Here is an 8,289-nt window from a genome sequence, read left to right as displayed (position 1 = left end):
CTCCAGTCAGTCACTGCCATAAGTAGAGGGCCATTTCTGTATATGGGGAAGATGACCAGATTCCGACCTTGATACAAGAATCATCTGCCATCTTTGGGGAGTGTTTAGGAACATCTGGGTAAACTCATAAGCCCTGCTTCTTTTAGAGCTGTTGAGAAGGGAGGGGGTCGTGTAAGGTGGCCCCATCTCTGATCTCCACATGTTCAGTGGAAGATAAGAGGACCACAGTGGCCCCCCACTTTACAGTGGCAAACCCTTCTCGAACCAGTAGTGTAGCTAGAGGGGGTGCAAAGCACTAAGTTTTGCATGGCACCTCACCATGGTGTGCAAGCTGTCCCTCCCCTTCAGAGCCATTCCCGTGTTTTGAGGCAATTCTGGCTGTTGCCTCTGTTTTGCTCTAGTGGCCCAGAATGGCTCCAACAGGGAGGGGCAAGTTGCATGCCATGGTGAGGCACCTGCAAAATCTAGTGCTTTGCACCCACTCTAGCTAGTTCCAGAGATACCATTGCATTGTGAAAGTAGTGCAATTTGAACCCAATAATGCATTGGGGGGGATTCATTCCAAGACCTCAGAAGTTGACATTTCTGCCACAGAAGTAAGCTATTTCCCTCTTAAAAATTGTTTAAAAGGTGTCTGCTGTGCTCTTTAGGGGTCATAATTGTCTGTAATGTTGTAAATATAAAAATTAGAAGGCTATATCCTTCTCTTAGTACACCCAGGGATGTGCCTTAGGAATCACATTCAGTTTTATGGTTTTCATTTTGCTTCTAGGTTCAAGTGTCTGTTTTTGATCTTTTCCCAGTCTCTCTCTTTAAAAAAAAAAAAAAAAAAAAAAAACTTCTGTGTGCTTTAAATCTTATTTTTACAAGTTACTTGCCTGCTTTGTTCTGGCAACTATAAGGCTGCTGAGGGGGCTTGCAGGGGATGGGGAAGGCACTTTATGGTGCCTTCAAAACAAAGAACACAGTCTGCATACCTGACTTTCCCATGCTCCCTTGGGTACACTGTAGGTGATACAAGCAGTACAGAAACAGGTAGTTGGTGCTACATAGAAAGGAAAGGACCATAAAACAGGGTCTTTAAAACAGGTGCCCAGTTGCCAGGGCTTCTTCAGCATGGAAGCTGGTTGTTGCAGAAGCACTCCACAAGGTCACCTAGCATGGCCAACCACAACCTAGCACCCACCCTTAGTGTTAGTCCTTTGTAGCATTAGTCCTTGAGCAACCTGGCCAGAGGGAGCAATAGCTCCTAGCTCTGGTCAGAGCAAAACAGGCTACCAAGGCAAGATCCTCTGCAAGCATGAAAAACCTAATGAATATGGACAGAGTGCAAGTTTTAAATGAAGAGTGCTAAAATGGACAGAATAGATGCCCTCAGAGGAGAAGAAAAAAATGCCAAAATTCTGCTTCCAGAGCGGTTTTAGATAAAGAATACATTCCTGGGTAAATAATGGTATCCAGAACATCTTCTGGGTGTGCAGCCAGGGGTTTCCTCAAGGGGGACACAGTGGGGGACATTGTGGGGGACAATGGGGGACTTTCCTCAAGGGGGACACAATGGCTTAATGGCACCCCAGTCAAAGTGATTCCTGAAAGGACAAAAGGTATGGCAGGGTGTGGGCAGCACTTATACTTAGATCATTGGTGGGAAAGAATGACATCCTGGAGAAGGAACCTGAGAAGACTGTCCAAGTGGCCACTGCGCAGTTGAGCTTACAGCCTAATCCTCTCTAAGCACTCACCTGTGGAATGCATATTCTGTCAGCACACACTGTTTCAAAAGCACCATAAAGTGCTTTGTGATAGCAGTCAGCACATCAGCAGAAGGCCAGAGACTTCGCATGTGGATCCACACGTGGCATCAGGATGCCTGTCGGAGCAGGTAGGTTCAGTGCAGAGGAAAGCAGGGAATAGTGGAATGGGGAGATTGGTGGATTGGTCCCAGGATGTCCTAGTTGACTAGTTGCACCTGACCCTGGGGCAAGGGGACAAATGTTCCCTTATCCTGAGGAGACCTCCATCAGCCAAAAATCCCCAGAAGATACAGCAGTAGCTACAACTAACTGCATTGCCACAAAGGGGTTTAGATAGAAATGGGTTATTACAGTACATTACTATTCAGGAAGATGGGCTTTCAAATGAACGTATGATAACATAGAGAGCCGGAATGTGCAAAACCTTAGAATAAGGTAATACACAGATGCCCCATAGTGCTACAACCTTCCTCTCTGATCAATGGCTCTTTATTAGTGTGATCTTGATTAGACGGACAGCCATGCCTCACCCTATCCAGAGCAAAGTCCTGACTATTAGGAATGTCAGCTAAGGAACAAAGATGGGGTTAAGAAAGACCATGCACATTTGGAAAGTGAGGTTATTGGCAACAGTTTACATGTACACTGTGAGAAAACCGTGATTCACCCTGGCTTCCAGTCATACATCCAAAAATGTTAATTCAATTTTGTGTGAAACTGACCATTCATTTATAGATAATCCCTTTTCAGATCTTTGGTCAATAATTTATATTTTCCATGTTCTCCTGTACATTCAAAGTAGGATTCTTAGAATATGTACATTTGTCATCTACAGTCTAAAGTCCTCATTGCGTGGAATTTCAAAGTCCATGAACCAACACCTTGCTTTCCACACCTAGATAAGTATGCTCATACATTAAATAATCATATATTCTTCCTTTTCCCCTGCTTCTGTTGTCTCCCCTGTGACTTTTTTTAGACTGTGAACACTTTTGGAACAGGGAATTGTCTTCACATTACTTTGCTATGTAAACTGCTTTGCGAACTTTTTGTTTAAAGGGGCATATATATTATGTATTTGAAAAAATTATATCCTTTTCCACCTAAGCAATTGCCCAAAGTGGCTTACAAAGTTTCACAATAAATGTACAATATATAAAAACAACAAGGAAAATCATTTATTAAAACACACACACACACAGAGAGAGTAGAGTCATGGGGGGACTCCAGAAAGAATCAGCCAAGCCAAGAATCAGCCATCACTATTTTAGAGGTGAAGAGGACAGATATCAGTAAGGGATGCACACATTCTAAGTTAGTATATAAAAGATGAGACTGTTTGATTACAGTGTTCAATTTAATTACATTTTATTGAATACTGTTTATGTTCAAAGCTGACATAATTGTCTTTGAAACAAAATGCTAACTATATCAGGAAGGTGTCAAGCAGCCCAATCCTATCACTGGCGGGGCTGTCAGGTACAGCAGTGCCAAAATGGTGACCGCTGTATCCTGTGGCCCCTTAGAGGCTACTGAAGGTCTCCTTGGAGGAAGAGGATGTTCGTACCCTTCCCCTGAGTAATGGCTCCGCAATAGGGCTACTTGAGTCTGCGCCAGCTGTTTTGCAGGCACAGTCTGGAGAAGACTCTCATGGAAGACTCATCAGGGAAGCCTCCCTAGGCAAAAACACGGGTCAGAAAGAGGTAGAAAATAGGGCGAAATCAGGGATTTCTCTCACAACATATTCTGTACGAAGTTTAGTTAAGTGAAATAATATATAATGCATATAGCTGCATTTATTTTCTTCATAAAGGAAGGTCCCAAATCTTAACTAAAGTTATTAGGGAAGAAGTGAATATTATTTACAGCCCACCCTTCCTCAAAGGAGCTCAGATTGATATATGTGGTTTTCCTTACAACAACCCTGTGAGGTAGGTCGGATGGAGAGATAGGTCAAGGCCACCCAGTGAGCTTCATAGCTAAACAGTGATTTGAACTTGGGTGTCCCCACTTCTTTTCTCCCATGTTAACCACTTCCCCATTCTGGTTCTATACTTACAGACACTTGTGACACTGATTTTATTTTTTTATTTTTCACATTTTTTATACCGCCCTTCCTCCAAAGAGCTCAGGGCGGTGCTCTCCTCCTTATGTCCTCACAACAACCCTGTGAGGTTGGTGAGGCTGAGAGAAAGTGACTGGTGAGAATTTCTGTACTGACATCAATTTCAGGTCATTCATCTACTATGTTCATCTACTATAATTTGGTCTGGTTTCTCTTCAGATTGTATATATCTTTCACCTTTTACTAAAGATTTTTTGTGGAAAGAGAGATTTGGTCAGAAACTATACCATTGGTTGATCCTGCAAAGAATAGCCTCAAATGTATCGGATTAGGCAGTAATCTAATTATTGCCTGTACTGAGAAATCAATAGCTAGATAAATCCAAGTAGGAAAGTTAGGGCCCAGTCCTATCCAACTTTCCAGTGCTGGTGCAGCCGTAATGCAGCCCCAAGATAAGGGAACACACATTTCCTTACCTTAAGGAAATCCCTGTGTCTGCCTCCCTACTGCAGGATGCTGCGCACACCCTGTTGGCATGGCTGCATTGGTGCTGGAAAGTTGGATAGGATTGAGCCCTCACTCTTCAAGGCAGAAAAAAGTACCGTAAGCAGAGGATTCCTAGTAAGCAACTGTTCAGACTGCAATGCTGGGCTGTACCACTTCTCGAGTACAGCTGTCACTCACAGAGAAAGTTTGCATTGCCACTCTGAGGCTGCATTAAAGTGGCAATTACTAAGTTAACCGTAAAAAGGGAAAGATCCAGGTTCCTGGGAGATCTATGTTTTCAGGCAGGGACCAGCCCATCCATAAGACTACTTGATCCAATCACCAAGGGCTCCCACTTCCATTCACCCATTCACTTTCACTGCTTCTCTTCCTCTTCACACTCTTTGGTTAGAAAAGGAAGAGAAGGAGGGAGCAGAAGAGGAGGTGTCGAGGGGGTGGGAAACATAGTGGGCTAAATTCCACAGTCCTTATCTAAGGAGCTGTGACACTTTAGCCCACCATTCTCCCCTCCTGTACACTTCACCTTCTACTCTGAACTTTTGTTCCTTTTTCAGTCCAGTGAGAGGAACATCATCAGGTAAGGATGGACAATGTTTAGGATATTGTATGCTAAATACCAGGTATCAGGAGGTCCTGGGCTAACCCTGTCTTCAAGGTCCTTGAGTTGAAGGACAATATCAATCTATCAAGAACCACTGACCAAGTCAAAATCTACCACCACATCAGTGGATCTCGCTGGTGAAGCTATGGTAAGGAGATGTTGTGGAACCTTCCATAGATACAGCCATAACTATTTGGATGCAATTACTACAACTGTAAGCATGATGCTGTTATTGGGAATCCTTACTGGCAAACTGTGGACCACTATGGACTACTGTTGAGTGAACAGTTAGAACAAGTTGGAACAACTTGTTAGGTGTGGCAAGTGTGGTTCCTATGGTGGAGAAATAATGATCATGTGTTGATTCTGTGCATCTGATGAAGTGCATTGAAGCCCATGCAAGCTTTTGTTTCAGCTGGTTAGTCTTTAAGGGGCCCCAAAACTTCCTTTGTTTAAACAGTCCCCCTTCAGAAATGTTGACTCCCTGTGACTGAGCACCCCACCTTACATTTCTTTTAACCTATTTCAGTCCAGTTTTGTAGTTCATCTTCCTTCTGTGTAATTCAAAACAAATAACTTACAGTATTTTAAATTCAAATTGCTCTATCTGTATGCAGAAGCTGTCAGCTTGCATATATTTACATGAAAGCATCAAAGTGGTTGAGAGGAAAGTGATTGGATTGGAGAACATATTAACTGGCTGTGGAAAATTGAGTTTTAACCTCATACAGTACATTCATTCTGAGCTTGCTCCTTTGAATAGGGTCTGATTCCTATTATCATCAAAACTCATGGCTGGCAGAATACAGTTCATGTGAACAGGGATTGTTAACAGTTCCAGAAGTAGACAAAAACTAACTGTAACTTACAGCCTAATCTTATCCTTTCTACCACCATAGCATGTGGCTTCACCAAAATGGGTTGTGTTGTATGCTATGGGGGGGGAGGGCGGGAATCAGGAGGCTTGGTTGGGGAAATGGAAAATATTTTCCCCTCTCTCTCTATAAGCCTTCTGATCACCAGTGGGTATCTTGGACCTGCGCCAGCTCTTTAGCTGGCACAAATCTGAGGAAAGAGAAGGGGCATGCCAGCTGCTATTAAAGGGAACAGCAACTAGTGCAGGTTACTCATGCTAGGTGCCACCCCCTCCCACTTCCATCGCACCCCCAGTCCTCCCCCAGGCACTCTAGTGGTGTGTGCAGGGGGTTTCCAGGCAGCCCCATTGTGCATGTCATCACTGTGTCTGCAGTACCAAAGGAGGGGGCCTTCCTTTGATGGAAAACTAGATCCATCAGCAGAAGGCACCCATAAAACTGGGCTCTGAGACTTACAGCCTAATCCTATTGGATATTTGTGCTGGTGGAACACATATTCCACTGGCATAAACAGCTTTACAGCTGACAACCCGTCATCTTGGCTGGTGCCAGCTTGCAAGATCTTTTCCATCTATTCCTGTGGACCTGTTCTTTAAATCCCTAATTTAGATCAACTACTTTCTCTCAGTCGCCTATCTGCATTATGGCAATAATAATCAGAGATATCATCAGAAATCAGACAGGCTATTGATAAATTAAAAACACAAGGCTACATTAAGCATTTAACATTGCTAGTATTTTGGTCTTAAGCCTCTCTGTCACTATTTCTTGTAAATACTGGATAGAAGGCAAAACTCAGCCATTTGTTAACTGAATATTAAAATTACAAGGAACAGCATAAACTAATTTTAAGGCTGAATTCAAGGCAGACTTATTGGGGACAAGTCCCACTGAACTCAATTGCTTTATGCAGGAAGAAAAACAAATAGAATTGCAATTTCCAATGGTTACATTCTTTGTTTCGACACACAGGCAGAATGAATGGAGGCCAATTATATACAAAAGAACTGGGAAGAAAGTGGGATTGAAAACACCCAATAGAAAGTTCAAACTTACTCTTTTAAAAATGTATTGACCACATTTATACCCCTCTTTCCATGTAGGACACGCAAAGCAGATTACAAATATAAAGTATCACAACACAATCTTTTAAAAAATAATCATTTTAGAGTCTTCAAAATGCCACTGTTGGCTACATAATAGAATAGCATAGCCTTACAATAGCCATATAGCGTAGCACTGCTATTTCCCCCAGAAGCTATTGTGGGCCAGGGGATTAAAAAATTGGATTTGGAGCTTGGAGACTTGGATTTAACTCTGTTGCTGCCATGGCTGCATCATCTTTTGGCTAGTCATTATGTTTCCTTTTGACATTTTGGCCCTGTACATTACTGAGGCATTACTTCTCTATGGACAGTGGAAAGCAGGCTTAAAACAGAGGTTCCAGGCAGCAATTAATATTGTGTTAGCTTATGCAGCAATGCTCATCTCTAAAGACGAAGATATTGTCGGGTCGCCTCTTCAAGATCACTGGAAGCCCTGAAGAGGCAAGACCTTGACAAGCTGAGCAGAGGTCTTTTGGATGAGAGTCAAAAGACGCCTGCTCTGAAGTCTGTGTGGGAGGAGACGATAGCCAGAATTTGACCAGACTGTGAGAAGATCCACCTGGAATGTATTCAGTTCTTGAAAGACAGAACTTCTCTGTTCATTGTAAAAACTCCTTCAGGGGTTTAGAGAAAGCCTGCCCATGTAAACTGTCTTGAATAAAGTCAAAGGAGCAATCCAATGGCCAGAAAGGCAGTATATAAACACATACTATTATTATTAGTGGACCACTGAAGTTCATTTATTTATGGACCACTGAAGTCCTTGAAGAGTCAGTTATTTGGAGTATCTGATGGTGCTCATATAAGCAACTTGTTAAAGGCAAAATGTACTGGTTATAGAGATTGTGATACATCCCTTTACACGCGCAGGCAGATTTCATGGACAGGAGGTCTGGCTTAGTAGTAGAGCTGTGACCTGAAGAACACCTGGGAATGCAGTTCAAGATTGCCAGAAACATCTGAGAGCTGCTGCTGCTGACGAGATGAGTCATCCCAGCTGGTGAGAGGAGCAGAGGATGACCCCTTCAGCGAGAGTGAAGGAGTGCCATAACATGGAGGTGAATGCAATCAGAAAGATACCAGACTGTGAAGGATTCCACCTGGAATGAAGGTGTTCTATAAAATATAGAAGGACTGAAGGATTCCACCTGGAATGAAGGTGTTCTATAAAATATTAGAACTTGTAATTGTAAAAATCCTTACATGGGGATTTAGAAATTCTGCCTGTGTAAACCATCTTGGATTAAAGTCAGAGGAGAAATCCAATGACAAGAAAAGTAGTATATAAATACTGGTATTATCATCATTATTATGAAAATAGACTCCAAGAAGGTACATGAAGATGCTCCTTCTTCCAGTAGTTTTTGTCATTTTTGTAGTA

This window comes from Tiliqua scincoides, chromosome 3 (genome assembly GCF_035046505.1).
Source record: "Tiliqua scincoides isolate rTilSci1 chromosome 3, rTilSci1.hap2, whole genome shotgun sequence".
Taxonomy (NCBI): Eukaryota; Metazoa; Chordata; class Lepidosauria; order Squamata; family Scincidae; genus Tiliqua; species Tiliqua scincoides.
The sequence above is the reverse complement of the archived record's forward strand: the minus strand, read 5'-3'. Positions refer to the sequence as shown.